Source organism: Asparagus officinalis, chromosome 7 (genome assembly GCF_001876935.1).
Source record: "Asparagus officinalis chromosome 7, Aspof.V1, whole genome shotgun sequence".
Taxonomy (NCBI): Eukaryota; Viridiplantae; Streptophyta; class Magnoliopsida; order Asparagales; family Asparagaceae; genus Asparagus; species Asparagus officinalis.
The window spans coordinates 141,285,166-141,294,892 of NC_033800.1; positions in this window are offsets into that span (position 1 = coordinate 141,285,166).

Sequence of the window (9,727 nt, forward strand, 5' to 3'; positions counted from 1 at the left end):
TCCAAATTAATTGATCACTTTAGTGGGTTATCCTGAAGAATAGCAATACACACAGATTAATCATATGTGCCCACAAATAGATTTAATTAGATTTAAATCCAACATTGACTTCTATCGTTTAACTTCAGAAAGATCATAATAACATTTAGCAATAGATGATTATGATTAAGAAAATAGATCATCAAATCCAATATTATCTCATAAATCATCATCAGCTTCAAGATAAAGCGGATGGATCCTTTGTTACGATTCAATTGAATATCAGAATAATATCCAAGCAGATGCCCCAATTTAGCACCAAAAAAATTTAAAAAATAAAAATTCAACACATTGGGCCGGCTTGGCACTTCCCTGTGGCCAGCGCTAGAGCCAAAAATGGGCCGATTCAAAGAATCTCCTTTCCAAAATAGATGCATTTGCAACGTGTCCCACAATCTATTATTATTGTGGGGATGCATGTGGAGATTGGCTTAAAAACACCATGGAAATTAATCCTCTAAAGTACCATTACCTTTTTCTGTGTTGGATATTCAAACCCCCAATATATATCACATTATCGTTGGTCCACACGGCTCACTAGCTAACATGGCAATGTACATATCATCATCACATGTGTATCTCATGACATGCATTACCCTGGCTGATTTTTTCAGGTTAAGTGCATAAAACTTCATATTATTTTGAAAGTAAACAATGAAGTACATGCAGGAGGGAAATCCAAAGTCAGGCTACCTACCCTACATGAGCCGGGATCAATTTAGTTCGTAGAGGTGGTATATGTGATTGTTAAATATTAGCCATCCATTTGTGCTACTCCACCAATCTCCTGGTCACAAGTTTGATAATTAATGTTTTCATCCTTGTAACAAAAACAGGCCACGTCGGCAATTCTGGGTTCTTCAGCACTGTAAAAACTCGTGATTTCCCTCTACCATGCGGTTGGTGGCCGTGTCGAGTTGAGAATGAACGTGCAACGCACGTGATGAGTTCTCGTCGGAAAAGTGGCCGCCGACGAGAAAAATGACCTAAATGGTAATTTTATTCAATTAAAATGTCTTATCGCCGAATTTCCTAATTAAAATACATTGTTGGCAAATGAGGTTGAATTAAAATACCAATATGGATATTTAGCCTTTTAAATTATGAAGGAGGGAGTAAGGAAGTGCCACTTTATTTTTGTTTGCATCACAAATTTTCAAAAGTAGTGGAAATAGTATTTCTTCCATTTCAATCACTCCTTTTGTTTGGATAACAACTAAAAAATATTGTTAGGAAGGGAAAAAGATGATCTTTCCAGGATTTATTTAGAAATAAAGAATATCCACGTAGTAAAAAAAATTGATGATTTTCTTCCTAAATTGACTCATGTATTTAGCTACTTTGGAGGTAATTCGGTGTCTCCAGGGAAGGAAAAATATTTAAAAGTAAAGATACTCATGGACGTCACATCATTATTTAAGAGAGTACCATAAATAGTTTCTTGTAGAAATAAAAATATTTTTTTTCTCAGAAAGTAGCATTTACTCTATTTTAGCTACTTTATATCTACTTCAACCTCAAACAAGCACGCCTAATTTAGGCGCCATCATGCTGGCCTTTGGTGGTGTAGGCTCATGCTACTTCAGATTTTTTATTCTTTTAAGCAATAAAACGTAATATTCATGTTTGGTGTTTAAGACCAATAAAATCATATCTATTGCCAATTTATGCATGAGCGTTACATTATGAGGACCGATTGCACTCATAAAATCAAAGCAGAATAATAAAATAAAGTTCTTTTAAATTCTTAATATAACTTACAAGATTTTCTATAACCTACCCTAATTATTATGAAAATGCAGACAAAAACATTCTTCTATAGATAGCTAGCTTAGCTGCAACATCTCGCCGGAGATGTGATGCAGTGGTGGATCCGGAATTTTTAAGCAGTGGTGTCACCGTATAATTAATAGTACCAATTATCACATCATTAGTAGCATTACCAACTATCTTTCAATAAACTGCCATTAATTTTCATTTTTAACAAAACCCCTTAAAACTTTTTTTTTTATTCTAAGAAACTGGAGTTAATTTCTATCAAACAATCACGTTTGATTTATTACAAACATGTAACTAAATTAGATTGTTGATTACTTGTTGCACTTACTCTTCTTTATATTTTCAAAACAAATGCCCTTCATTCTCAATTAAAGAGTGGTCCTCTTTAATATTAGAAGAATAAAAAAAGATATCTTGGTAAGATTAATGTTGTAGGAGGAAATGTGTTAATGCTTGCAACTTATCAAATGAACCTCTACCAATACCTTGAAAGATGTGGTGTCACGCGACACCACTTCCTCTAAGGTAGATCCGCCAATGATGTGATGGAGATCCCTCAGCAGTCACTTGACTCTCCAATAATCGATATGTTAGAATTAATATAAAACAATAATCGTTGATCCTCACATAATTTTGGAGTTTTAGTGTAATGGTTAGATGAACTAATTAAGATGGTATCAGAGCAACACAGGTTTAAATCCCACCGGCCACGAATTTTCTAAAAATTGACACCGCTATGTGAGTCCATGTTTTGACCCATCAAAAGGGCGCTCGACTTGCGGGGACATGTTAGAATTAATATAAAACTATAATTCTTGATCATTACCATAACTTCTGTAAGTCCAAAATCATCTACCTTGCTTTCCGTAGATTTGTGGCATAAACGACTTGGTCATGTGTCTCATAAAAGGTTGGAAAATCTTATCCACTCCGGAGTACTTGGTCTTGTATCCTCTCGTTCTCATATTGAGTCATGTACTGGTTATAAATTGGCTAAATTCACTGCTCTACCTCTACTAACCAGTACATCTGTTTCCACTTCCTTATTTGATTTGGTCCATTCTGATATCTAGGGGCCAGCTCATCTGCCTTCTTCATCTGGCTACTTATATTATATTAGTTTTATCGATAATTTCTCTCGTTATACATGGGTCTACCTCATTAAATATCGCTCTGATACCATCTTAGATTTAGCTCCTCTAACCATTACACCAAAACTCCAAAATTATGGTGAGGGTCAATGATTATTGTTTTATATTAATTCTAACATGCCCCCGCAGGTCGAGCGCCCTTTTTTATGGGTTGAAACCTGGACTCACTTCGTTGTGTTAATTTTTAGAAAATCCATATTTAATTCGTGGCTGGTGAGATTTGAACCAAACTTGCTCTGATACCATCTTAAATTTAGTTCTTCTAACCATTACACCAAAAGTCTGAAGTTATGGTGATGATCAAGAATTGTTGTTTTATATTAATTCTAACACGATAAATTACAGTTTATTCCTTCTCATTTTATTCCTGAAATACTAAATTTGATTTTCATTTTCATTGTTTTATGACCAGGAAAACAATATATATTTGCAATTTCTGCAGGGTAGTAGTAGTATATGAGGACCGACTGCACTCCCAAATTTTCATAAAAAAGACAACTATAACAGAAGAAAATGATGAAAACTTTTACAACAACATTGTTGAAAAACAAACAATAAACGTGTCGAGCGATAGCCTAATCACGCTGTCATTAAGGCCTTAATGATAATGCATGTGAAGAAAACATGCTACGATTAAATTAAAGTATAGGTTAATAAGCTTTTTCCTCATATTAGGATAATTTGGATATGTTCGTAAAAGTCTATATGAAAAAATCTCCACAGTAACTAAACATAATGTTGAATAATTTTTTCAAAAGAAAACATGGGCTGCTGCAGCAGCCCATGTGATGATTATTTTTTTAAAAGTGGTGGGCCCCACCGAATAAATTATTGTACGTGGGGCACACATGCATAGTAAAATATATTATTTTATTAATGCATAGTGTTTTCTCAAACGCTATAAATAAATCTCAAATCCTTAAGGAAAATTCATTCTAAAAACAACAATCAATATATACAGATATAGATTATAAAATAGCTGGTGCTTATAAGAATTTTGCTTGATAGATCGAGGAGATCTTTTGACTGATAGATCAAGAAGATCTTTTGCCTAATAGATCAAGGAGATCTTTTGTCTGATAGATTGAGGAGATCTTTGCATGATAGATCGAGGAGATATTTTCCTTATAGATCGAGGAGATCTTGACAATGTTGGGTCGGTACACACCAGAGTACTGGACTGTTGTTCCTGGAAGCAATTTGGCCTTGTGATCCTTGCACCGGAGTAGGCCAAATAATGCTTTAAGCACAGTGTTTTACAAACGCACAGCAACTGAGTTGAAAATTTTAAATTACTACACTTTAGTTTTATGTTCAGCTTTTGCTATTATATATCTGTATTATTCCAGATTTAACCACAGGCACCAACACATAAAAGTGCCTGTTCAGGAAGGGGTTAGGTAAGGGTTTAAGGGGAGTTAACTACTTATTAATCTGCCAACTGCAAAAAAGCTACGGGGATGTAAATCGGAATAAGCCGTCTTAGTTTGCTAAACATAGAAATAAAAAGAGGGTTTTAAAATAACTCCTAAACCCTCAAAGTGAGTTGTTTACTAATACACCTTTTTAGGCAGGATTTGAGATAAACCTTTTAATTATAAATAATATATTTGTAATCCTCCGGGTTAACAAATAAGCTAAGTAGCTAAACCCTTCTTCTGAATTCTTCTTCCTTAAACGCTTCCCATTTTTAGGATCTAAATGTATCGCCAACGCAAAATGTGGACATGTGGACTCACACAGCCATAGGGGTTATCTATGTGAACGCGGCTTCATGGCTTCGTGGAGGGGCCACGTGTGTGTGAACGCGGGTGCAAACCGCGTGCGCGTGAAGAGCACGAGCCCATGACCCAGCTTCCGCAATTTCAACTATAAATAGGATTTATTCTTTTCTTTAGGGTTTTTTGTTGGGAGCAAGGCTGCGGGTGCACAGAAGTTTGGCGGCTGCAGAAAAGAGTGCAAGAAGAGATTTTTCGGCTTAGGTTATTTTTCGACAGGAGAAAACGCAGTCTTTTGTTTAGGGTTTTGTGCATCCCCTTTTGAGAGAGATAATTGTGTGAGGGATTTGAGAGTTTGTGTGAGGGTTTAGATTGAGTGATTATAAACCCTAGTTATATTCTCTCCCTCTATTAGTAGATCTCCCACCTCCTTGCCCCGTGGACGTAGACAATTTGCCGAACAACGTAAAAATTAGTTATATCTCTTTTGTGTGATTTGTAATAGCTTTTTAGGATCGCTCGACAGGTCAGTCCTAGAACTGATGAGAGGAAGAGCCGATATCTTACTTTGTTGAGATATTCGCTTCAGATTCTTGTTTCCTTGGTGAGACGGGAATTCTTATTGCGACCTGACTCTCTTGTTGTGCTGTCGAAGTGCTGCCGAAATTTTCGCTGCGCGTAACAAGTGGTATCAAAGCCCAGATTTCAGATCTAAGGTTTTGGAGTTTGGTGGAGGAAGATTTTTGTGTGAAGCTTGGTTCTTGGAGTTCTAGGCTTCGGTGGAGATAACATTAGGAGTTGCCGTTGGAGATTTTGCTTTCCTCGTGTGGATAGGAGATCTATTTAGAATCCGATCTAGGGTTCAGTTGAGTGGTTCCTAATTTTTATCAAATTTGTTATTTCTCTACAATTTGGAGTTAGTTTGCAATGGGAGAAGAAGGTGAAAGCAGCAAGTCGACGGCGAGTACAGTTCAAGTTGGTTTTCAGAATACTAAGATTAGTGTGGTGAAGTATGACGACAAAATCAACTTTGGTTTGTGGTCAAGTTGGTTTTCAGAATACTAAGATTAGTGTGGTGAAGTATGACGACAAAATCAACTTTGGTTTGTGGATGAGCGACGTACAGGATTGTGGTGAAGTATGACGACAAAATCAACTTTGGTTTGTGGATGAGCGACGTACAGGATGCGCTCAATGCTAAGAATTTGGAAGAGACCATCATGGTCCACGAGAAGCCACCTAAATATGATGAGGAGGTATGGGAGAAGATGAATAGGAACGCTTGTGGGGTGATCAGGTCCTGTTTGGAACAGGAGCTGAAATATGATGTGATTGGGGTGACGTCTGCGATGAAGATGTGATAAATTCTCAACAACAAGTATCTCACGAAGAGTGTTGAGAACAGGTTGCACTTGCTGCGAAGACTCTTCAGATTTCAGATGTCCAGAGGCACCTCACTAGCGGCTCATGTGAACAACTATACGAAGTTATTGTCGGACTTGGCGAATGTTGATGAGAAGATATCAGATGAGTACAAGGCGATTATTTTGTTGCTTGGCGAATGTTGATGAGAAGATATCAGATGAGTACAAGGCGATTATTTTGTTGGGCTCCTTACCGGATAAGGAGTATGATACCTTCGTGCTCACTTTGTTGAACGGGAGATCTTCTATCAGCTATAGTGAAGTGACTAACGCATTGACCAATTACGATTTAATGAGGAAGGAAGAGACTTCCCGCACTAGTACTTCAGGCGAGTCATTGTCGACGAGAGGTAGAAGCCCATATCCGAAAGGTGGTAATAGAGGAAGGTCAAAGTCTAGAGGCCGCCATCAATTATCAAATAATCAATATGCATTCTGCAAGGAGCAGGGACATTAGAAGAGAGATTGCCCGAAGCTCAAGGAGAAAGAGAATGGTAAGAAAAAGGGCCCGAAGGCCAATGAGGTGAACGTTGCAAAAGGCGATGATTCTGATGATTTGTGCTTTTCTCTATTGATTACTCCGAAGGTGAACCATGTGGATGCATCAGATTGGATGCTTAATTTCGACGCTACTTATCATGTGACCCATAAGCGAGACTAGTTTGCATCTTTTGAGAAAGTCGACGGGGGCGTTGTTGTCATGAGAAATGATCAATCCTGTGGCGTTTGTGGGATAGGTACCGTGCGGATTAGGATGCACGATGGAGTAGTCCGTGAATTGAAGGAGGTGAGATTTGTTCCTCAACTGAAGAAAAATCTTATCTCAGTTGGAGCTTTGGAGGCGAAGGGATTCAAGGTGACTTTCGAAAACGTTGTAGCGAAGGTTACTAAGGGATCATTGGTGGTGATGAAGGGAGTCCGCAATCAGAATTTATATTATCTGAAGGGAAGCACCGAGATTGGCCAGGTTGCTTCGACTATTTCAGAAGCGAACATGAGTAGACTTTAGCACTATAGGTTGGGGCACACAGGTAAAAAGTCACTGCAGGCATTGTGCAAGCAGGGGCTATTGAAGGGAGCCAAGAGTGGGAAGATTGAGTTCTATGAGCACTATGTTCTTGGCAAGAAGACGAAGGTGAAGTTCGGGACTGCCATTCATCAGACGATGGGCATCCTAGACTACGTGAACACAGATATTTGGGGTCCTACCAAGACTGCATCACTTGGTGGTACATATTGGTTCGTTACTTTTATAGATGACTATTCTAGGCATTGTTAGGTGTACACCATGACAAAGAAGAGTGAAGTCCTAGATTTATTTGTAAAGTGGAAGAAGAGATTGGAACTGCAGACTGGGAGAAAGATCAATACGTTGTGATCCAACAACGGTTGTGAGTACACATCAGACCCCTTTCTGCAGCTATGTCGAGACGAGGGCATAAAGAAGCACTTCACGGTTAGTCATACACCGCAGCAAAATGGGATGGCAGAGAGGTTAAATCGATCTTTACTGGAGAAGATCCGATGCTTATTATCGCAGAGTGGTTTGGAGAAGATCTTTTGATCTGAGGCACTTACATATGCCAGCCACCTCATTAATAGGTTGCATTCATCTGCGATTGAGGGGAAAACCTCTATGGAGATATGGTCGGGAAAGCCAGCACATGACTATGACCAGCTCAAGGTATTTGGGTGCCCTGCATATTATCATGTTAGAACTGATAAATTGGAACCTCGAGCTAGGAAGGCCATATTTGTAGGATTCAAGCGTGGTGTCAAGGGATATAAGCTTTGGGATTCAGTTGATAAAAAGATTGTGCTGAGTAGGGACGTCACGTTTGATGAAGCTTCTATCTTGAAGCTTCTCAGCTCTCATCAGGTGGAGAGCGACCCGACAGAGGAGATATCGCAGGTGGTGAAGATCGATGCAGCTTCACATTATCCAGATGGTATAGTATCCATTAGAGTGCCGACTGAGGTGACGCCAGGCAAGCATGACGGTGACACGGAGGATACGGGTACTGATGTGCAGGATCAGGGACCGACGGCTCAGGTTCAGGATTCTATTACGGTTCGGAGACAGAGGAGAAACATACAGATGCCAACATGGTATACCGACACAGTTGCGTATGCACTTCTGGTGGAGAGTATCGATGAGTTGGTACCTACTACATTCAAAGAAGCCGAGCAGAGTTCGGAGGCTGATTCGTGGTAGGTGACTATGCAGGAGGAGATGGAATCTCTTCATAAGAACGATACATAGGAGCTTGTTGAGCTTCCAAAGGGGCGAAAAGCAATTGGTTGCAAGTGGGTATACACGAAGAAGGAGGGCATTGAGGGCACTCCATTGAGGTTCAAAGCTAGGTTAGTTGCAAAGGGCTATGCACAGGAGGAAGGTATTGATTATAATGAAGTTTTCTCTCCAGTGGTGAAGCATTATTCGATTCGGATTTTGCTAGCTTTGGTGGCACAGTATGGTTTGGGGTTAAATCAGTTGGATGTGAAGATGGTATTTCTTCATGGTGATCTTGATGAAGAAATATATATGACTCAGCCATTGGGATTCCGAGCTGCAGGGAAAGATAAGTTGGTTTGCAGATTGAAGAAATCGCTATACGGTTTGAAGCAGTCTCCTCGACAGTGGTATAGGCGATTCGATGGTTTTATGATTGGTCATTCGTACACTCGGAGTCAGTTTGATCCTTACGTATATTTTTGCAAGTTGAAAGGGGATGTGTACATTTATTTGTTACTTTATGTCGATGACATGTTGGTTGCCTCTACTTCCAGGTTGGCTATAGATGAATTAAAAGTTTAGCTTTCAAATGAGTTTGAGATAAAGGACTTGGGTGAGGCCAAACGTATTTTGGGAATAGAGATAGGTAGACACAAGAAAAAGGGCAGAATTTGTTTGACACAGATGGCTTATTTGAAGAAGGTTCTACAGCGATTCCATGTTAGCATGGATATGAAGCCAGTTGGTGTACCTTTGGGAGCACATTTGAAGCTTTTAGCTGATCTTTCACCAAAGTCAGTTGAAGATCGAGAGTTGATGTCGAAGACTCCATATGCGAGTGCGGTTGGGAGCTTGATGTACGCGATGGTATGTACGAGACCAGACTTGTCACAAGCGGTAAGCATGGTATCGAGATACATGCACGATCCAGGAGTAGGTCATTGGGACGCCGTGAGATGGATTTTGAGGTACATTCGAGGTACGCTCAATGTTGGTTTAGTTTATGAGAGGGACACTACAGGTGGGCAGCTATGCATTGGTTATGTTGATTCGGATTATGCCGGGGATTTGGATAAGCGCCGATCTACGACAGGATATGTGTTCATTTTGACCCGTGCGTCGGTGTGTTGGAGATGCACCTTACAGTCGACGGTGGCTTTGTCTACGACGGAGGCAGAGTATATGGCGGTTACGAAGGCTGCGAAGGAGGCTATTTGGCTTCGAGGACTTTTGGAGAAACTTGGTATATCGCAGAGGTCTGTCACTATTCATTGTGATAGCATAAGTGCTATCTATTTGGCAAAGAATTAAGTTTTTCATGCGCGGACGAAGCACATTGATGTTCGTTATCACTTCGTTTGGGATGTTCTTGAAGATGGA